Source organism: Oryctolagus cuniculus, chromosome 8 (genome assembly GCF_051225735.1).
Source record: "Oryctolagus cuniculus isolate XC-2025 breed Fujian yellow rabbit chromosome 8, ASM5122573v1, whole genome shotgun sequence".
Lineage (NCBI taxonomy): Eukaryota > Metazoa > Chordata > Mammalia > Lagomorpha > Leporidae > Oryctolagus > Oryctolagus cuniculus.
Genome location: NC_142874.1, coordinates 55,972,267 through 55,995,383, shown reverse-complemented (window position 1 = coordinate 55,995,383; position 23,117 = coordinate 55,972,267). Strand labels below are relative to the sequence as shown.

At 38.8% G+C, this 23,117-nt stretch overlaps 1 pseudogene; it reads left to right on the top strand.

Annotated features, from left to right (window-relative positions):
- The first annotated feature begins 241 nt into the window (after positions 1-241).
- The window catches only part of LOC100349010 (L-lactate dehydrogenase B chain-like), a 105,545-nt pseudogene continuing 82,669 nt past the window's right edge, over positions 242-23,117 (top strand).

Genomic DNA, 23,117 nt, shown 5'->3' with positions numbered 1-23,117 from the left:
CTGGTTGACTCTCCAAATGCCTACAGCATCAGGGACTGAGCCAAGACGAAAACAGGAGCTAGGAACTTAAACCAGGTCTCTCAAGTGTGTGGCAGTGACCCAACTACTTGACTCATCCAGAGAACACATTATCTGGAAGCTGGAATCAAGATGGGAGCTGGAAGTCAAACCGGGGTACTCCATAGTCTTCAAGTGGGCAGGGAGCCTATCCCAGGCATCCTGAAGTTTCTTAAACTTCATCATGTATCTGGGTTTCCTGGCCAAGAGAAGGCTGGAGCACGGATATACAGGTGAGCTAACCCCAAAGCATTCAGTTGTACATGTTGATTTACCTGAAGGTTAAGGTTTCTCCTGGGGGAAAAAACAAACTTACACTGTTGTCTTTCTAAATATTTTTTAAAGTACCTGAGGCTGTGGGAAGAGTAACAAAAGGATCCAACACTCACAGATACTGACTCTGAACAGATTACATTGTAAAGGCTGAAGGAGACAAGACAAGATGTTGCATTTCTTTTTGGGCTTGGACAATCTTCCACTGCTTTTCCAGACCATTAGCAGGTAGCTGAATATCGGAAGTGAAATAGCCAGTACTCGAACCAGTGCCCAAATGGGATGGTAGTACTGCAGGCAGAGGCCTAATCTACTGCATCCCACCAGCCCCTTGGGGTGCTGGATTTCCCAAGAGGACTTCAGTACCTGAGAAGCTACCTGTGCTAGTCACACAGGAAACACTCAATGGGTTGGGAAGCAGAGGTGGTTTTATCACGAAGGAAAGGAAGCTTAAGCATCAGAAGCCATCAATGTACTAACAGGATCTAAAGAAGTGTTTGTGTGGTCAAGAGGTTTTTACATTAGGCAAACATAAGATATTTCAACTCCAGTCACTAAGGACTATCAACTCCTTCTAACCCAACCTTTGCTCTGCACTTGGAGTGCTTGTTAGGGATGTTAGGGATGCGCTAAAGTGAAAGTTGATTTGAGGATACATTTATATATATATATATATCTATATCTATATCTATATATATATATATATATTGAGTTTGGCAAGATATAATTCTGTGGTTTTCAGTCATTTCTGCATGTGATTAAATTGCTGCTGGATGGAATAGGCTTCCAGAGACATGATACATGATACCATTTGAATATACCCAGTGTGATGACACAGACAGACAAATGGAGAGGACAGCACACAAGGAAAACCGGTTCTATAGCACCTAGTATCAGTAGCACGTGGGTAGAAAAGACTCAAGAAATGAAATATAAACAGCCAGAAGCTATATTGTGGAAAATTCTTCCAATCATTGTAAAGTTAAAACTGTACTCAGAAAATTTGATTCATGTTGATACCTAACCAAAAAGAATTGATTCCTGAGGCAGGCGTTTCGGCACTGTGGGGAGCAACTCAGACTAGACTAAGTTACTGGAATTAAGACTTATTCTATGCATCTGCTCTCCCACAATATGGCGCTGGGAGAGGAGAAAACAGCTTCCGCACAGCTGCCTCCAGTTCAACCAATAAACTGTAGGACTTGCTCCTGATTGGAGGAGAGCAGCGTACTCGGCGTGTGGGCAGCCAAGTTGGGATTGGTGGAGGAGGACTATAAAGGAGGAGAGACACGGCATGCATCAGGAACATCTAAGGGGAACATCTAGCTGAAGGAACACCTGTGCAGCCCCCGAGAAGAGCCGGCCGGCGGTGTGCCGCTCCCCTGCGGAAGTGGGAAATGTGGCCAGGGGGAACTGCCCTTCCACGGAGGTGGAAGGGATAGTAGCCAACCCGGGAAGAACCAGCAGCAAACCCGGGGAGGGCCGAGCAGACGAAAGAACAGCGCAGGGTCCTGTGTCGTTCCTCCACGAAGAGGGGGAGCGACAGGCACAGCAGGCTAAACCACTGCTTTGGGTGCAGGCACTCCATATCAAACCACCTATGCAAGTCCCAGCTGCTCCATTTCTGATCCAGCTCCCTGCTAATGAACCTGAGAAAACAGTGGATGATGGTCTGAGTGCTTTCACCCCTGTTACCCACAGGGGAGACCTGAATGGAATTTCTGGCTCCTGGCTTCAGCCTGATCTAGTCTTGGCCATTGGTTCCAACAGATGGATGGTATCTTTTGTTCTGTCTCTCCTCTCTCTGTAACTCTGCATTTCAAATAAGTAAATAAATCTTTTAAAGAAAGAATTAATTCATGTCAAAAATACTTGATAAATAACTGTGTATGCAATTATAAATGTGCTGTTTAGATTTTCCTAAATTTTATAATAATACTAAAAATCAATTTGATTGCATTACTATGTGGCAAAACTATCAATAAAGGCAAATTTCAACGAGTTATCCCACAGAAAGCATGAATTAACTTTCCATATTTTAGAAGAAATATTATAATATCTTTCTTATATAAAGAGGTGTTTTAAGAATGTGCATTGGGATCCATGGGGGATTGGTTCCAGACCCCTTACAGACACCAAAATCCATGGATGCTCAAGTCCCTTAAATAAAATGGAAGTGTTTGCTAACAACCTATACATATCCTCTTATACACTTTATATCATTTCTAGGTTTACTATAATACCTAATGTAATACACATGCTATGTTAATAGCTGCTATATGTATTACTTAGGGAACAGAAACAAGGGAAAAATCATGTGTATGTTCAGTACAGAGAAAATTTATTTTTAATATTTTGGATTTGTGGTTGTTTAAATCCATGGATATGCAGCCCCCAAATACAGAGGAACACTATAGTCCATTTGGGGAAGTTTTTAAAAGTGATAACTTTTAAATTGCCACCCAAAATAATGTTCCCCCAAAACCAGGGGGAGAAGGGGTCATCAAGAATACCCCCAGAGAGATCTGGTATCAACCAAAAAGTGGGGAGAGAAGGCTTTCAAATGCATTTGGACTTCTACTTTGTCAGTAAGCCTGCTGAACTCCTGTGGGTGCTGTGGGGTCACCTACCAGAGACAGAGGTTGGGAAGACTCAACAAAGATCACACAAAGGACATTTCCTGGGTCCACGAGCTGAGTCCTCGGAAACTTCTGCAGAGCCTCCCAAGGGAATGTGCTGCCCCAGTAGAGGGCCCACACATGAACTGCTGGACCCAAGGCAACAAAGTAGAACCCTGAGAAACAATCAAGTCCCTTACGCTGTAGTATGTTCAGATAACCTAGATGCATCCTCCCATATACTTTAAATCATTTCTGTATAATACCTAAAACAATATGAACGTTTTATTAATAGTTATAAGAAGGAATTCTTATCATAAGGCACTGAGTTACACCAAAGAAATTCATTTCTTTTTTTTCCCCCTTTTTCCTATTCTTTTTTTTTTTTTTTTTGACAGGCAGAATTAGTGAGAGAGAGACAGAGAGAAAGACCTTCCTTCTGTTGATTCACCCCCTAAATGGTCACTACAGCTGTCACGCTGCGCCAATCTGAAGCCAGGAGCCAGGTGCTTCCTCCTGGTCTCCCACGTGGGTGCAGGACCCAAGCTCTTGGACCATCCTCCATTGCCTTCTCAGGCCACAGCAGAGAACTGGACTGGAAGAGAAGCAATGGGAACTAGAACCCGGGGTGCCGGCGCCAGAGGCAGAGGATTAGCCTAGAGAGCCGCAGCGCCCACCCCCTTTTTCCTATTCTTTTTTTAAATTTATTTAGTAAATATAAATTTCCAAAGTACAGTTAATGGATTACAATGGCTCCCCCCCATAATTTCCCTCCCATTCACACCCATCCCATCTCCCACTCTTCTCCCATTCCATTAACATCAAGATTCATTTTCAATTATCTTTATATACAAAAGATCGATTCAGTATATATTCAGTAAAGATTTCATCAGTTTGCACCCACACAGAAACACAAAGTGTAAAATACTGTTTCAGTACTAGTTATAGCATTACTTCACATTGGACAACACACTAAGGGCAGATCCCACATGAGAAGTAAGTACACAGTGACTCCTGTTGTTGACTTAACAATTTGACACTCTTGTTTATGGCGTCAGTAATCTCCCTAGGATCTAGTCATGAGTTGCCAAGGTTATGGAAGCCTTATGAGTTTGCCGACTTCAATCTTATTCCAACAGGGTCATAGTCAAAGTGGAAGTTCTCTCCTCCCTTCAGAGAAAGGTACTTCCTTCTTTGATGGTCCCGTTCTTTCCACTGGGATCTCACTCGCAGAGATTTTTCATTTAGGTCTTCTTTTTTTTTTCCAGGGTGTCTTGGCTTTCCATGCCTAAAATACTCCAATTAGACTCACAGCAGACTTCTCATCAGAAACCCTACAAGCTAGAAGGGAATGGCGAGACATAGCTCAGGTAGTAAGAGAGAAAAACTGCCAGCCCAGAATATTATATCCTGCAAAGCTCTCATTTGTGAATGAAGGTGAAATAAAGACCTTTCATAGCAAACAGAAATTGAAAGAATTTGTCGCCACTCATCCAGCCCTGCAAAAGATGCTTAAAGATGTGTTGCGGCCAGCACCGTGGCTCAACAGGCTAATCCTCCGCCTTGTGGCACCAGCACACCGAGTTCTAGTCCCGGTCGGGGCGCTGGATTCTGTCCCGGTTGCCCCTCTTCCAGGACAGCTCTGTGCTGTGGCCAGGGAGTGCAGCGGAGGATGGCCCAAGTCCTTGGGCCCTGCACCCCACGGGAGACCAGGATAAGTACCTGGCTCCTGCCATCGGATCAGCGCAGTGCGCCAGCCGCAGCACGCTGGCCGCAGCGGCCATTGGAGGGTGAACCAATGGCAAAGGAAGACCTTTCTCTCTGTCTCTCTCTCTCTCACTGTCCACTCTGCCTGTCAAAAAAAAAAAAAAAAAAAAAAAGATGTGTTGCACACAGAAACACTGTCATCAATATGAAGGAAGGTAAAGGAAAGGAAGGAAACCTCACAGCATAAGATCACAGGGAATTCAAAGCATATATTAGAAAATATCTTTGGCAAATGGCAGGGCAAAGTTACCACTTATCATTAGTCACATTGAACGTTAATGGCCTGAACTGTCCAGTTTAAAGACATCGATTGGCTGATTGGGTTAAGGAACAAAACCCATCTATTTGCTGCTTTCAAGAAACACATCTTTCCAACAAAGATCCATACAGACTGAAAGTGAAAGGCTGGAAAAAGATATACCATGCCAACAGAAATGAAAAAAGAGTGGGTGTAGCCATCTTAATATCGGACAACATAAACTTTACCACAAAAACTGTTAGGAGAGACAAAGAGGGGCACTATATAATGATTAAGGGATCAATTCAATAGGAAGATGTAACGATTATCAATTTATATGCACCTAATTACATGGCACCGGTTTATTTAAAAGATTTGTTAAGGGACTTAAAGGGAGACTTAGACCCCAATATAATAGTACTGGGGACTTCAATACTCCGCTCTCAGAAATAGACAGATCAACAGGACAGAAGATCAACAAGCAGACAGTAGATTTAAACAACACTATTGCCCAAATGGATCTAGCAGATATCTACAGAACTTTTCATCCTACACTTAAAGCATTTACATTCTTCTCAGCAGTACATGGACCCTTCTCTAGGATTGACCACATACTAGGCCATAAAGCAAGTCTCAGCAAATTCAAAAGAATTAGAATCATACCATGCAGCTTCTCAGACCATAAAGGAATGAAGTTGGAAATTAGCAACTCAGGAATCCCTAGAGCATACACAAACACATGGAGATTGAACAACATGCTCCTGAATGAACAATGGGTCATAGAAGAAATTAAAAGAGAAATCAAAAATTTTCTGGAAGTAAATGAGGATAACAGTACAACATACCAAAACTTATGGGACACAGCAAAAGCAGTGTTGAGGAAAGTTTTTATCAATAGGTGCCTACATCAAGAAATTGGAAAGGCACCAAACAGATGAGCTTTCAACTCATCAAGGATCTAGAAAATCTACAGCAAACCAGACCCAAATCTAGTAGGAGAAGAGAAATAATTAAAATCAGAGAAGAAATCAACAGGATTGAATCCAAAAAAAAAAACATTACAAAAAATCAGCCAATCAAGGAGCTTGTTTTTTGAAAAAATAAACGAAATTGACACCCCATTGGCCCAACTAACTAAAAAAAGAAGAGAAAAGACCCAAATCAATAAAATCAGAGATGAAAAAGGAAACGTAACAACAGACACCACAGAAATAAAACGAATCATCAGAAATTACTACAAGGACTTATACGCCAGCAAACAGGGAAACCTATCAGAAATGGATAGATTCCTGGACACATGCAACCTACCTAAATTGAACCAGGAAGACATAGAAAACCTAAACAGACCCATAACTGAGACAGAAATTGAAACAGTAATAAAGGCCATCCCAACAAAGAAAAGCCCAGGACCAGATGGATTCACTGCTGAATTCTACCAGACATTTAAAGAAGAACTAATTCTTATTCTAACACCTGGAAAGTTCAGAGGCTGTAACTGTAGGGTTACCGGATAAATTATGCCCACTTAAATTTGTTTTTTTTTTCTTTTAAAGATTTATTTATTTATTTGAAAGACACAGTTACAGAGAGAGGTAGAGACAGAGAGAGAGGTCTTCCATCTGCTGGTTCACTGCCCAGATGGCCTCAACGGCCAGAACTGTGCCGATCTGAAGCCAGAAACCAGGAGCTTCTTCCAGGTCTCCCATACGGGTGCAGGGGCCAAAGGGCCATCTTCTACTGCTTTCTCAGGCCATAGCAGAGAACTGGATTAGAAGAGGACTAGCCAGGACTAGAACCGGTGTCCATGTGGGGCGCTGGCACTTCAGGCCAGGGCGTTAACCTGCTGTGCCATAGCACCAGCCTACACCCACTTAAATTCGAATGTAAAATAAATTAAAAAATCAACACACAAGTAAATAGCACACAATATTTGGAATTTACTTGCACTAAAAAAATTGCAAATTTCAAATGTGAAATTTGAATATAACTGGGCAACATTTATTTTAGTTTTTGCTTTTCCATTTTTCTGAATCCAAGAGGAAGACAACAGTGTCTCAGGGGTAGAGCTTTCCCCGACCCTACTCTGTCATAGCATTCACAGCTGATTAGAGAGGGGAGAAGAGGAGAAGAGTTTTACATCAGTAATGAGATTGAAATTCTAAACTGTTCTAGACCAGACTGCACTTTTTTCTATTCAGAAGTGACAAGAAAGTTCTAGTTCTGCCATAAATCACATAAAAGGGAGATTAAATCACATTAATGTAGGGCAGCTTGATGTTTTTGTGCCCCACCAGTTTCAAGCTTTCCCAGTATCACAGTTAAATGTCCAGAGCATGATAGCCAAATACAATCCCAAGTTTTCATTAATATGGGGTATCTCCATTGGCAGAGTAATAACTACCATCCCCAGAAACAGGCACGATGAGTCTTTTGAAATAATAGCCCTGACATTCATTGAGGACAGAAGCCAACGCGTTAACGTCGAGATCAGTGCAGCTTTCAGAAACACCAGAGAGCCCAGACACGGCCTCAGAGAGGCCTCTACAGCTTTTCTGCAAAGCTCCGTACAGATTTGAAGTGCTTGACGAGACGTTCAAGCTGCTCATGAATGCTCCTATAATAGGGCTTGTGGAGGACGCCAATTCCTCTGTAGCCTCCAGAGACCTCTCACAAAAGTGAGTGTCTAGAAAATGATACTTAAACACCAACTCAGATACTGTTTTTTAAATTCAAAACCTGAGTCTCATCCTAAGGAAGGAAGGGAAATACTGTACAAGAGTAGCCCAAGTCTTACAACCTGGTATCCCTCCCTGGAGTGTTTGAACATGCTAACAGAGAAAGGGGTTCATCTAACAGAACGGACAGAGTAGCTTCTAGCGTTCAACTTTCTATGAAAAGCAGGAAGGCACTGATCTGCAGTGAACTTTGGACATGCCCCATGGAAAGCAATTTTTTTAACTTTTATTTAATGAATATAAATTTCCAAAGTACGATTTATGGATTACAATGGCTTCCCCCACATACCGTCCCTCCCACCCACTACCCTCCCCTTTCCCACTCCCTCTCCCCTTCCATTCACATCAAGATTCATTTTCGATTATCTTAATATACAGAAGATCAGCTTAGTATACATTAAGTAAGGATTTCAACAGTTTGCTCCCACACAGAAACATAAAGTGAAAAATAATAGATGATTTTTTTTAAATGATGATGAAATCAGATCAGACCTATTGTCATGTTTAATCCCAGTGAGAGTCAAGTTGGGAGTTGATAATTTCTTTTTTTTTTTTTTCACAGAGGATCAGTTTAGTATACATTAAGTAAAGATTTCAACATAGAAACACAGAGTGAAATATATTGTTTGAGTACTCGTTATAGCATTAAATCTCAATACACAGCACATTAAGGACAGAGATCCTACATGAGGAGTAAGTGCACAGTGACTCCTGTTGTTGATTTTACCAATTGACACTCCTGTTTATGGCATCAGTAATCTCCCTATGCTCCAGTCATGAGTTTCCAAGGCTATGGAAGCCCTCTGAGTTCTCCGATTCTTATCTTGTTTAGACAAGGTCATAGTCAAAGTGGAGGTTCTCTCCTCCCTTCAGAGAAAGGTACCTCCTTCTTTGAAGACCTGTTCGGAAAGCAATTTTTGAGACCTGGTTCAAATGGGTCACAGAGATACCTCATATGAAAAAGAAAGTCTCTCCCATTCTGCTCTGTAGAATAGCATGTGCTAAAAATGCTGTACGCAGAAAGCTGTGAAAAAGACCAGGAAGGACTGCAGGCATAAAATGTCTACAGATATATCAGAGAGCAAGGAAAATAACTTCTCTGCATATACGTTAAGGTTAGAAACCTTTCTCTAGAAAGATGCTCAGACCGTAACCTGAGGTAGCAGAATTCACAACCAGGGTTAACAGACAGAAGTCATTGCTATAGCCATAGTTAATGTTTCTGAAGGCAGGTACAATCTACAAGAATAATAAGGGAAGCCTACCATCACAGCTGGGATATGTGAACTGTGGTTTGCTGTGTCCCCGAAAACACATGTGTTGAAAAGTTAATCCCCAAAGCAACGATGTTAGCACTGATGGGAGACGAAGACTAACAGGAGGAAATTAGACCATGAGAGCTCCACCCTCATGGATTGATTAATGCTGTTATCATATGAATTGTTTTGCTATAAAATTATGACTTCAGTCCCCTCCCTCTCTTTTTTTAATGTATATATTTATGTATTTGAGAAGTAGAGTTATGGACACTCAAGTGAAGGAGAGACAAAGAGAAAGGTCTTCCACTCCTCAAATGGCTGCAACGACTAGAGCTAGGGCGATCCCAAGCCAGGGACTTCTGACGTAGGCCCAAGCACTTGGGCCATCTTCCACTGCTTTCCCAGGCCATAGCAGAGAGCTAGATAGGAAGAGGAGTAGCTGGGACTAGAACTGGCACCCATATGGGATGCCGGTGCTGCATACGGAGGCTTAGCCCACTACTCCACAGTGCCATTCCCCTGGCTCCCCCTCTCTTGCTCTCTTGCCTTCTGGCACAAGATGACACATCAAGAAGCCACTCATCAGATTCCAGAAACTTGCTTTTGGATTTTGCATCTTCCAAAACCATGAGCCAATACATTTCTGTTCATTGCAGATTACCCAGCTTATGCTATTAAGTTATAGCAGCATAAAACAGACTAAGTTTGAGTCTTTTCAAAATTCAGATGTGGAATCCCTAACCCCTCATATGATGATATCAGAAGATGAGGCCTTTGGAAGGTAATCAGGTTGGATGAGGCTGTGAGGGTGGAGCCCATTATGAAAGCAGTGCCCTCGTGAAAGACACAGCAAGAAGGTAGTCATCTGCAAGCCAGTATGAGAGCCTACAGCAACAACCAAATGTGTTAGCATCTTGCATTTGAACTTTTGTGCTTCCAGAACTGGCAGAAATAAATGTTTGTTGTTTAAGCCACCCAGTCTATGGTATTTTATTATGGCATCTAGAGCAGACCTTAAGACCCCTACTACTTTCCTGAAGTTAACAAAGTTAATCTGGGAAAAGGAAAAGAGGGCCAAAGTCACTAAAGAGATAAATGGATAAAACATTTAAAACCACAATTGTGAGGATCCCAGGTAGGAGTTACTTGGAATCTCATTAATGTGATGGCTCTAGAGTCTTGAGATAGTAAACTAGGCAGGAAGGCCCTGCTTCCTTGAGTGAGTACTAAAGTATCTGATACAAAATCAAGATTTATTTTGCTCGTGAAGTGATAGGATTCTACTAGAAAACAAAAACTAATATGGAAGGCTGCGTTTTTAAGACTAGAGATAAACTGGCCTTCACACAGTGGTCAGAAAAGTCTTCTCTGAGAATGCAGCCTTTAACAGAAGAAGAAATCCATGTCTATACAGCAGAAAGGAAAGGCAACCCAGACTAATGCATAGGATGCTTTCATGGCACTCCCCCTGCTTGAGGTATTGAAGTTCTTTAAGGTGGAGCATTGTGAGACAGTAAGCCACTCCAAAGAAGTTAAAAAAAAATTGGGGGCCGGTGCTGTGGTGCAGTGGGTTAATGCCCTGGCCTGGAGCACTGGCATCCCATATGGGCACCAGTTCGAGACCCGGTTGCTCTTCTTCTGATCCAGCTCTCTGCTGTGGCCTGGGAAAGCAGTGGGTGATGGTCCAAGTCCTTGGGCCCCTGCACCCACATGGGAGACCCAGAGGAGGCTCCTGGCTCCTGGCTTTGGATCAGCTCAGCTCCAGCTATTGCAGCCAACTGGGGAGTGAACCGTCAGATGGAGGACCTCTCTCTCTCTCTCTCTCTCTCTCTCTCTGCCTCTCCTCTCTCTGTGTAACTCTGACTTTCAAATAAGTAAATAAATCTTAAAAAAAAGAAGTTAAAAATCGGCAAGTTGTGAGTTAAACAAGAAAATGAATTAATGAGTTAATGAATGGGTGCCTACTATGAAGAAGGATTACATTCCATTTGTCAGCCTCCTTTGTGCAGGGATGTTCTTTTAGGTACCCAGTGAGCAATGGCAACTTGACAGAGGAAAGCAAACAGAATGAGTCCCCAGGGATTACAGAAAGAATAAAACTACAAATCTGGGAGGAAAACATGTATGAGTAGATATGAGGTTCTGGGGTCCAAAGGTCCAAGAAACAACATGTGGTAAGAGACACACTTTCTCCCCCATGCTCCAAGAAGGCTGATGAAGCAAAGATTCCCACCCATGAGCCCACATTGGAAAAGCACCAATTCAAAGAAAAGCTCCCTTGTTTTTTTCCATGAAACTGCAACAATACCACCCTTAAAGACAAGTGCTCAGAGGTATCCTGTGGGGAAGGAAAAAAAGAAAGAAGATAGAGAAAAAGAGAGAGAGAGAAAGGAAGGGAGACAGGGAGGGAGGGAGGGAGAGAGGGAGGGAGGGAAATGAAGGAAAGAAAAGAGAAAAAGAGAGTGGCTGGGAGAAATTATATTCCTAGAATTGCATCTGTGAACTACATTGACTCTGTTCCCTTTGTATTAATATTACATTAACAAGAACAATGTATCAGAAAAAAAAAAAACGTTAAAGGTGAGCATTTGGTGTAGCAGTTAAGACTTAAGACACTGCTTGCAATACCTGCCACTCATGTTGGAGTATCTGTATTCAAGTCCCAGCTCCACATCCCAGCCATCTTCCTGCTAATGTCCAACCTGCAAGACAGCAGGTGGTGGCTCAAGGACTTGGGTCCCTGCCACTCATGTAGAAAGTCTGGATTGAGTTCCTAGTTCCTTGATTTGTCCTGGCTTAGCCCCATCTGTTGTGGGCATAAGGGGAGTAAACCAATGAATGAAATGTCTGTCTCTTTCTCTGTCTCCTTGTCTTTCTAACCTTCAGACAGATTTTAAAAATACAATATTTATTTATTTGTTTTACAAAAGGAGATCTTTAAATCTGGACCTGGAAGTTTATGTGAAGTAAATGTCATTAGTAGGCATTCTGCAAATTAGGAAAATGAAGCAAAATGATCTAAGGAGAAATATCACATGTGCCATGACTGCTGGATTATTGCACTTCCCCCTTGTACTATCCTACCGCAAGTTTATATAAACAAGACCCCTAAGATTGCTGAAGAGTGTAAATCATATCCAAGTGCAATCATGAGTCATGTAAATAGAACAATATGGAAGTTCCTTATCTATTTATTTCTATTTATTTATTGCAACAGAGAAGATTAGGGAGTTGGACATGCCCTTCTTTGAGAGTACAAAGTAATCTGAAGTGATGTTGACTTCTAAATCTTGCATATGGTGTTGCCTGAAGAAACATACCATGGCCACCTCAGTAACCTTGCTGCAGAGTAACTACTGATCAGATGAGGGGATAAGCAACACTGCAGACTTGAGAGACAAACCTTAAAGACTTCATTGCCAACAAAATGTAGTTTAGAGAAAGTAGTTATTACTTTTGAATTAAATTACTCTTTTTACTTAAAAAACAAGCATATCCCCTTTCTTGAGTGAACAGTGAAAAAGGATGTATTTTTATACTATAAACTGTTTAAAAAGGGACAATGATAATTCAGGAATAATTGCTAAAATGAATAATTCTATAATTGGGGTCTATGAAAATGTTTGGATATCTAAATTTCAAAGATAATGTATATATTCCTGTTGCTAAATATATATATATATATATATACACATTTTATTTAACTCGGAGTAAAATTAAAATCAATAGCATACAAAGTACTGGTGGAGATATTAATTTTTCTTGAAAGATTGGCTGTCTTTCTGATAGGTCCTAATCAATTTCATTCTTGTATAACACAATGTAGTAGACAGAATCATGGTCCCAAAGAGATGTTTACATCCTAATTCTCAGAATCTGTGAATATACTAGCTTACATGGCAAAGGGTAATTCAGTGTGCAGATGTAATAAGGTCAGTCTCATAATGAGCTGACTTTAAAATGTGAAAGTTATCATACATTTCCAGGGTAGTCCAGTTCATCACAAATGTTCCTGCATGTGGAAGAGGGAGGCAGAAGACTCACTGTCAGTCACTGTCAGAACACGCCACAGAAATTAGAATGGTCATTGCTGGCTTTGAAGATGAAATGAGGCCAAAAGCCAAGGAGCACTCGGCAGCCTGTAGAAGCTGCAAAAGGAGGGTAACAGGAATGCAGCCCTCCCAAGATCTGGATTTTAGACCAGTGACACGGGTTTTGGAATTCTGAGCCCCAGAACTACTAAGATGATACAATTGTGTTGTGTGGAGATGACTTCTCATAGCAGCCATAGAAAACTGGTACACATGACATGGAAATAAAAATCATCTAGGTCTGAGAACAATATGAAAATAAATTGGAAAGAAGAGAAATAAGTAGATTTGGAAATTAATTTCTTAACAGTATCCCATTGCATTTTCCAAAAGGAAATGAACAAGATAATTTACCTACACCAGGAGCCTGAGAGAAGTAATATAACCACAGAAATCACAGCTCTTTAGTGTTACTGTATGCTACCCACTTCTTCTATCCTTCAGAACAAGTATTTCTTTTACACTCCCAAATTATCAATTATATAAAACAGTACAGTTTGGACAGGAACTGAACCATAATGTCTTTGACATTTCTCTGTTACTAAGCATTTAAGTTTGTTTCCCAGTTTTGTCACAGAACACAATGCTGATTCACACAGCCTTTTCCAAACACCCTTGCACATGAGGCTAACATTCACCTTTAAGGTAGATTCCCAAACAATGTGCTGCTATGTCAAATGGAATGTGTATTCTTGATTTTAGTAGGTATTCTAAGATCACATTTAGAAAGCTGGGGTCTCTCTCTCTCTCTCCCTCTCTGTAACTCTGCCTTTCAAATAAGTAAATAAATCTTAAGAAAAAAAAATGTGGCGTGGTTGGATGGTAGCATAGTAGGTTAAGCCACCACCTGCAACGCTGGCATCCCATATGGGCACAGATTTGAGTTGCTAATGCGCCTGGGAAACCAGAAGAGAGCCCAAGTGCTTGGGCACCCACACCCAAGTAGGAAACCTGGAAGAAGCTCCTGGCTCCTGCCTTTGGCATGGTCCATCCCTGGCCATTGCAGCCATTTGGAAAGTGGATCAGCAGATGGAAGGCCTCTCTGTTTTTCCCTCTCTCTGTCAGTAACTCTGCCTTTCAAATAAATAAAATAAATCTTTAGGAAAAAAAAACATTGAAAATTTGACTTCCAAGAACAGTGCATACAGACTCACCTTTTTCACTCTTTAAATAACTAAATGTTGTCAGTTCTCTAATTTTGGATATTCTTATGGGTAGAAATGGAATAGTATTGATATTTAATTTGAATTTCTTTCAGATTAATAATTTTTCTAACATTTATTTTCCAAAATTTATTTTCCATTTTCACTTCCATTTCTGTTTCTTGCCTGTTTTTGTGTTTTTTTTTTTTCAGTTTTGTACCAAGTAATTCTTAATTCTTCCATTAATTTTCTCAACTTGGAGGAGCTTTCTGATTCTAGAGATAATTACATTTATTATACCATATGTCTTGCAAGCAGTTTCTCACAAGTTTTTATATATTTATGTTTTATGTTGCATTTTGCCATGTAGAAAACTTTAAATTTTCTCCTTCTGGGAAAGGAGAGAAAACAATCAATTAAGGACTGCATTTTTTTTGCTAGTTTTCCATTCAATTCTTTTTTGTTTTAAAGATTTATTTTACTTATTTGAAAGACAGACACACAGAGAGGGCAAGGCAGAGAGAGCTCTTCCATCTGCTTATACACTCCCCAAATGGCCACAAGCCAAGGCTGGGAGAGGTCGAAGCCAGGAGCCACGAGCTTCTTCCTTGTGTCCCACATGGATGCAGAGACCCAAACAGTTGGGTCCTCCTCCACTGCTTTCCTAGACACATTATCAGGGAGCTGGATTGGAACTGGTACTTAACTCAATACCCATATGGGATGCCAGTGCTGCAGGCAGCAGCTTATCCCACTAAGCCACAATGCCAGCCCTTCCATTTATTTCTTACCTTCCTAAATTCAGTGTTGAAAATCTACCTAAACTTGCTTGTTTTAATATCAAATTTTCTAACATTATGCTTAAATGCAAATTATTGTCCAAACACAGTAGTTCTATTTAAAATATTCCAAAATCATTTTTAATAATGATAGATTTTTGTAGAATTTGAAATTAGGGAAGATATTTTAATAACTATTAGTAATTAATATTTACTGATATTTTGGTGGTCTCACTGGTCTACATCATCCCTGCAATATTCAGAATATTTGGTTATTATCAACATGAATTGTTTCACCTGAAAAGCAAGAGGACTTAAATTAATCACATACATAAAATAATGAATAAATAAACATACTTGTGTGTCACTAGTTTACCTAAAACTAAATGAATAAATACAGTGATATATTACCAGTCTATGAGTCACATAAATTATCAGGCAGATATAATACCATTTATAGCTTAACATGTGAGAAAAATTTAGTTTAGTATATAACATTTTGTTATATTTGCTATAATCACCTTTTTCTGAGCCTTTTCGTAATTCTTTTTTCATTTTGTGGTAATATGGAAGCAGAAATAATTACAGTTAGATTTTTTCCTTGAAAAGTCAAAATATACATAGAAGCTAAATCTTACAAGAAAACCCTCATGGTTAGCAAGGAACAAGATTTTCAAGTATATTTACATGATGTTCTTCATGATTATCAGACAATAATTTGAGTATATGGGAGGTATAAAAAATACCCAGTTGTCAAATGCCCTGACTAAATCAAGCAGCTGAGGCAACACATTATAAATATTTAAGACACTATGTAAGAGATATGAGAGTTCCATAATTCCAAAAACCTTTATACTTTTCTATCCCATTTAACTGAATATTACCACTGAGTGATCAGTTTTTTCTATTAAATAGTCACTACCTGTTTTTTAATTCAATAATAACTCTGGAAAAGAATTGATACGCAAACAAAGTATTATAAAATAACTCCTAATTTTAAGACAATAATAATAGTCAACACTTCATCACATATATAATGGGTAGGAATCATTGTAAGTATTTGAATGAATTATTTAATTTACCATTCATAGCGAATCTCTAAGTAAGGATATTGATTATCTTTGATTTACTGAGAAAGAAACAAGCCTACAAAAAAACAAAATACATGCTTGAGGTCACAAAAATAGAGAGTTTCATAGGTGGGCTATGAATCCAGAGTCCATAGTCTTCATTTTTATCTTACAATGTCTTATAGTAAGTAAATAAATAAAAATAACATTAGTATTCCCCAAAATATAGTCAGTGTTTAATTTAATAGTTCATAATATCAATCTATTACAGTGTCTTTATTCATATTACAACATGTGTGTTCTCTCTATTTATAAGGATTCTGCCTCATTTAAAGGTATTATTATTATAAAATGTATTTATCAATTCTACTTTCAGTAAAAACTTATCAAATAAAAAATTCAACTTTTTTCCTAAGACCAACTAAAACTACTAGGGCTAACCATTTTACAAATCTGTTTGAAGATCTCAAAGACCTACCAAAGTAGTTACAAATTTCAAGGACAAGATCTGGGGAATAAAGAGGCAGTTTCATGTGGCTAAGGAAGTTATTATAAGTCTGGACAATGTTACATGAGAGATTTCAAATTAACACTATTCTGAAATGCTATTACACTGTTTTACCCCATGCAGTTGAATAGGATGCAAGTGGTATCCTATTCAGACTGTCCTTCTCCTAGGGAATCCACTGATTTAAGAATTACTATCCAAGGAGCCAGAGGCAGAGTAGAGCTTTGGACTTACTTGTGAGGCAAAGGGGAAAATGTTTAGAATCCAGAGCCCTGGTAAATATTTTGGGCCTCAGATTCGGAACCTGAAGGTTAAAGCTTAGAGATAAGAATATACAGGAAACACAGCAGTCCTTACTGAGCCTGAAGTCTTCCAAAAACACAATCAATGTGTTCCAATGATCTAGGATTGCTGGATTTGCTACTCACTTGCCAGAAGCCAAGGTAAATCTTCTCTGAATAAAGATCATTATATGTTAAGCTCTAAGTTATTTCTAGAGATTTTCATAACAAATATAACATATTCAACAACAAATAGGCACAAAAACAGACTGGTTAACTTGAACAAAAACAACACTAATAAAAACAACAAAACAGTACAACAGTAGGAAGAGATCCTCAGAGAATCCAGGTAAACATAAGAAAATTTAAACAAGCATGCTACTTAAGTTCGAGAAAATAAAAGGCATGACAAAGAATTTTGGCAAAATCCTAGGAACCATAAAGATAATCAACAGAAATATTAAAATAAAATTGTAATAAGAAAACTGTAAAGTACAGGTTAAACAGCACAATAATGCAACTGAAGAAAGAGTTAGCTTGAAGTCAAGTGATAAGGAAATAGGCAACCTAAAACATGAAGAGGAGAACTAATGGAATTTACAGAAATGAGTATTGAAAACATAAAGGTGACGATCAAGAGGTGACAGAGTCTATCATATATGTAATTGAAGAGAAAAGAGTAATATTTGAAGAGTTAAGAGCTGAGAATTCTCAGTAACTGTCATAGTCATATATTGGGGTATATAAAATAATGAAAGCAAGTGGTCCCCAGCAATCAGAACAGCATAGGTTAATCTCACACTTAATACTGAGGCAAGGGAGGGAAACCGAAAAATACATGGTACATGATTCTATTAATATAGCGTTCACAACCAAAAAATTATACTGCAATTTGGGAAGTCAGATTAGCAGTTATATTTTGGATAGAAGGACATAATATTGATTTGGAGGGTCACAAAGCAGGCATCTGAGTGAGAATAGTGTCCTGTTTCTTGACCTTGATACTTTGTAACAATTCATATACGTTTTGTTTGCTTTTCTTATGTGTGTTACACATCACAGAAAAGTTTTAAAACAAAGCAAAAAGCTGCAATGTATTTTGAGTGAGGAAAATATTGACTCCAGAAACAAACAAAATATATAATTTGAATAATATGTGAAGATTTGAATTTCAAAAATGCAACTAGAAATAAGACTTTAGATTCTTCCAATTTTCTTTCATTTTTCAGTTTCCTGTAATATCTGATGTTGATAGTTTTTTTTTAAATGGTCTAATGCACCTTACTTTAGAAGTAAGAAACTTTGTGATGGTGCTTATACAATTTTTCTTCTATTTTTCTGATTTCCAAAATGGTCAGATAGAATATATGAGTAATGAAAACTACATTGGAATACTTTTAATTTTTCAGAATCATCGCTTTCTTCTAAATACCAATAAATATGAGCAAAAACAGCTGCTCACAACATTCACAGTGGTTTGGAGCTAAGGCAACAGGCAAAGGGAGGCACGCACATTAAGTTCTCTGAGTTAAATTTCTATTGCTTTCTTAGTATGAATTTACTTCTGTACAATAATTTTTGTGATGATAGATGTGAGTTCAAATCATATTTTAATGATACCTGGAGGACGTGTATACAATCATAAGGAGTTGAAGCTATTTAGTGATTTTAACAAGAAAACACCAGCATGTCAAGCATTTAACAAATTCATGAAATTATCTTCTCATTATTTGGTGTGAATACTGAAACTGAGGGGTCATTTTATTGTTTAGCAAATTCCTGGGGACAGAAAGCCTAATCATTTATAACTGAAACTGTTATGTTGATAAGCTAAGGCACACACTACCCTGAGACTTGCCAAGAGCAGTCTGAAAAGGCATTTCTTCAATCAAATGTAAGAAAAACAATACCTATCATCTTCAATTACAAATGAATGCTGAAAATTGCCGAGAGAAAACTTACAAGACTTGATGTATATATTTCTGCATTCTTTTAAAATTTTCCTGTTGCACATTTTATCTTTATAAAGGACAACTTGCAAGGAAATGACAAAATGTAAATGTACACCATTGTAAGATTTTTCTTATAAATAAATCCATGAGTTAGCAAGTATTTATATACCATTTCCACATCTATCATTGGGTTTATCATATCACCCAAGAGCTATTAATTTATTTATTCTCCCAATCTTCCAGTGTACTGTAAGCACTGCATAGGCAGGAATCAAATCTTATTTATATTCCCAGGATTTTGTAAATATGGTGTTCAAGAACACTCATTAAACTAAAGTGAGATTTAAAAACTAGTCATAATTGTACAACTCAACCCTCACTCAACTTAAGTCATAAAAAGACACCATAAAACTAACTCTCTGGTCAAGTCATATAGGTTGAAAAGCAGTAAAGTAAGGCCTAAGAAGAGGTTCCTATTTGTCTCCTAAAATCCATTCTACTCTTCTTCTTTGCTAAAAAACAAGAATTTTTAGCTTGGGTTTTGCCACCCGTTAAAAGGACTACAGTTCCCGTTATTTCTGCACAGTATGTTTGCACTGTATGACCATTCTATCAGTGAGCCCCTTCTAAAGCAGGGAGAAAATGACCACATGGTTTGGACCTCCTCTGCTGCCTATTACTGTTGTCCTGGAATGCAGAAAAAACATCTGGAGCTCTAGGATCTATGTTAATCAAGTAGAAACTATGTGGCTGAGTTTTTGGAGCAGAAAGATTGGCATTTGTGCCACTAATGATATCACGAAGCCACTACAATAGGCCACTGCAAGTACCTCTAGAATTAGTTTATAACAGAAAATTAAATATCATTATTGTCTAGGCTAATGCTATTTTGTTTTGTTTTGTCTTGTTTCTGCTTTATTAAAGATGCTAATCCCAACTACACAGAATATATTTCAGTCCCATCATATCCATGCACGATTTACTTGTATCATCCATCACCATGCCATATACACAGCTGGATGTTTCTCCCCTGTAATCTATCATCTATCTAGCTATTCTATCTATGCCTGAACTTGTATCAGTGTTTCTCATCATGGACCAGTGATCTGGGGCACCCAATCTTCTTTGCTGAAGTCACTGGAAATAACTTAGATATGGTGCCAATTGGGTATAACTGGATCCATCAGATCCCTCAAGCCTTATTTCTAACTTTTCCCCAATAACCAATCTCTTTCCTTTTCTTTAATTTGTTCTGTAATTAACCCCCTTGCCGCATACCTGGTTACACCAACCTAACACAATAAGAACAAGATTAAGTCAACATCTGCTGGAACAAAATTTAACTTAAAATGTAGATTCAGGAAATGGAGAATGGCAAAATACGTGGCTAGTTTGACAGAAACGTAAAGGAAGCACCAGGTCCAGGCATGGCCTAGAAACAAGCAAGTTAAGCAATTATGTGGTTTTGTAAAAATATAACAATAAAATAAAATTAGGAAAGAGGATCTCCTTGCAGAAATGTACACATGTGAGTATTGACCAGATAAAAGAGACCAAGAAATGGAATAAGATAGAGACAGGTCTTTAAGGCAAAAACAAGTAGTCTGGATGTCGGTGCTGTGGCATAGCCAGTAAAGCCACTGCCTAAAGTGCCAGCATCCCATTTGGGCACCAGTTCAAGTCTTGGTTACTTTACTTCTGATTCAGCTCTCTACTATGGCCTGGGAAAGCAGTATAAGATGGCCCAAATTGTTGGGCCCCTGCACCCACGTGGGAGACCCAGAAGAAGCTCCTGGCTCCTGGCTTCAGATCAGCACATTTCCAACCATTGCAGCCAACTGGGGAGTGAAACAGCAAATGAAAGACCTCTATATCTCCATCTTTCTGTCTCTCCTTTCTCTGCGTATCTCTGACTTGCAAATAAATAAATAAATAAATCTTTTAAAAAAATGAGTAATCTGTTTACAGAAGTAGAAATTACAGAGGAAAATTTTACTCAAGTAATCAGGAGTTTAGAGTGCAATGTCATCAGAACACATGAGAGCAGCAAACCAACAGAAAATTCTCCCGAGGTATGATCTAAGGTACTGGGTGAGCTGCTTCTACTAGTTGGTGGTTATTGCCCATACGAGGTGTTCCTAAACCTTAAAAAGACTCCCTTTCTAGCTGATCTGTTGGCAGCTCCTTGGCTCATTTCTTCCCTAATCTGCTTTATTCTCATCTCCTCCATCCTAAATTATCCCAAGGCTCACATATGTCCAGCACTTTATTTTCGAATATCTGTGTCCAGGTTTCACACCTCAAGCTGTACTCATCTAAGGATACGTTTTCTTAGGATGGATCTCAAAGCACATGGATTGAACATCTGACCTGTACCACAGGTCTGGGAAGACTCTAATTTAGCCTGTTCTGCCACTCACATTCCTAATTAAAGCTCTAAGTGAAGTGTTATCTCGACAAACTAATGCTAAGAAAAATATATTCAGTCTTAAATTGGCATTACCAAGTGGGACTGGAACTTCCCATTCTAGATATGCCTAATATCCTATCTTTCTTTCAAAATTTCTTCCCAATTCATGTTCTTCTTTCCACCAGCTCCATACCAGTTCTACCGCTAACACGCATATACATGATTGTATTTATTGTACATTTTTATTTGATTTCAAAAGGAAATGAAAGGGCTAGTGTTGTGGCACAGTTGGTTAAGCCTCACTGGGAAGATGGCATCTGCACTGGGGGGCCAGTTCTAAACCAGGCTCCTCTTCTTCTGATCTCAAGTCCTGAGCCCCTGCCACCCACATGGCAAAACTGGATGGAGTTCTGGTCTCTTGTCTTTGGCCTGGCCCAGCCCTGCTGTTGGGAGCATTTGGGGAGTGAATCAGTAGGTGGAGGATTCTCTCTCTCTCTCTTTCTGCCCTTTGAGTACATAAAAATAAATATTTTCTTTAAATGGTAATGGAAGTACAAAGTGATCTTTTTTATTTTGTTTGCTTCAGGTGTATCCTTGTTCTTTTATATTATATAAATAAGCTAAATGTCAATGGGTTTTAATAATTATTTATAAAAGCTTCAGTACTTATACTCATTGAAAAAATAGCTCTTATGACATTTTTTAATCATTAAGAAATAATTTCTCAGAAAAATAGTATTTCAACCTGCCTCTGTGAAACAGGTTGTTTTTTTCTGACTATTTACTTGATATTAAGCACTTGTTTCCTAAAAATATTCTTATAATGAAATAAATCTTAGTGTAAGCAAGTAGGGGCAGAAATTTCCTAAGATTTACTGTCTGTTCTCACCAAATTAAAAACTACTTATTGGGAACTCACTGTGTGTGAAGCACGGTGGATCTGGAGGATCCAGAGAGACACATGGAAACGTGCCCAGTTTTAGAATGGGGTTGGGGGAGACGAAACCAGAGTTGTGAAAGTTTTCCACAAAACACAAACTCATCCTTGATGAGAAACAAGCATGAACATGTAAACCAATTAAAAAAAAAAAGGAAAACAGCTGGTTAGCAAAAATATATAACCACATCTGAAATTAATCTAAAAGAAAACATTTTCAAATATATTTTTTATTTACTTGAAAGACAGAGACTGACAGATAGAGTGTTCCTACCTGCTGGTCAATTCCTCAAATGCCCACAACATCTGAGGCTTGTCTAAGGCCACAGCCAACAGCCTGGAATGCAATGCAGGCTTCCCGCACCTTCCAGGTAATTGGCAGGGACCCAAGTGCTTAAGCCATCATTTACTGCTTCCTAAGGTCTATATTGGTAAGAAGCTAGAATCAGGAGCTAGAGGTGGGGCTCTAACCCACCCACTCCAGTGTGGGACACAGATGCTTTAATTGCTAGGCTGTTCCCTAAATATATAATAGTTAACCTTTACATTAGCCAAAAAATTTAAATCTTATTATTCAATGTATGATGATAAAAGGTGTGTTCCAATGATGTGCTGTTTCGTGCTCAACAATCTGCTGTCTGGAGAGGTTACAAACGCAACACCTATTTGCTAATTTCCATGTTGCAAGTACTTTCACCGTGGCTAATTTTAAGCTACCAACTGGAAGAACCTGAACACTGGGTCGGGAAGAGATACTCAATGTGTATTCGCATAAACTGATCTCATTGAGTTCCAGTACACCTCTGACTGGGGACACTCCTTGAACAAACATAAATGACCTAAACCTTTCATAACAACTATTTGGCAATACATTTTATTTGCCTTCAAACAATTTATACCATGTGACACAATACTTGCACATTTGGAATATACCTTAAATAACCTCAAGTAATTTCTTTAACTTAATGCAAGAGGTTATTTGTTATGTAATAATTAATAC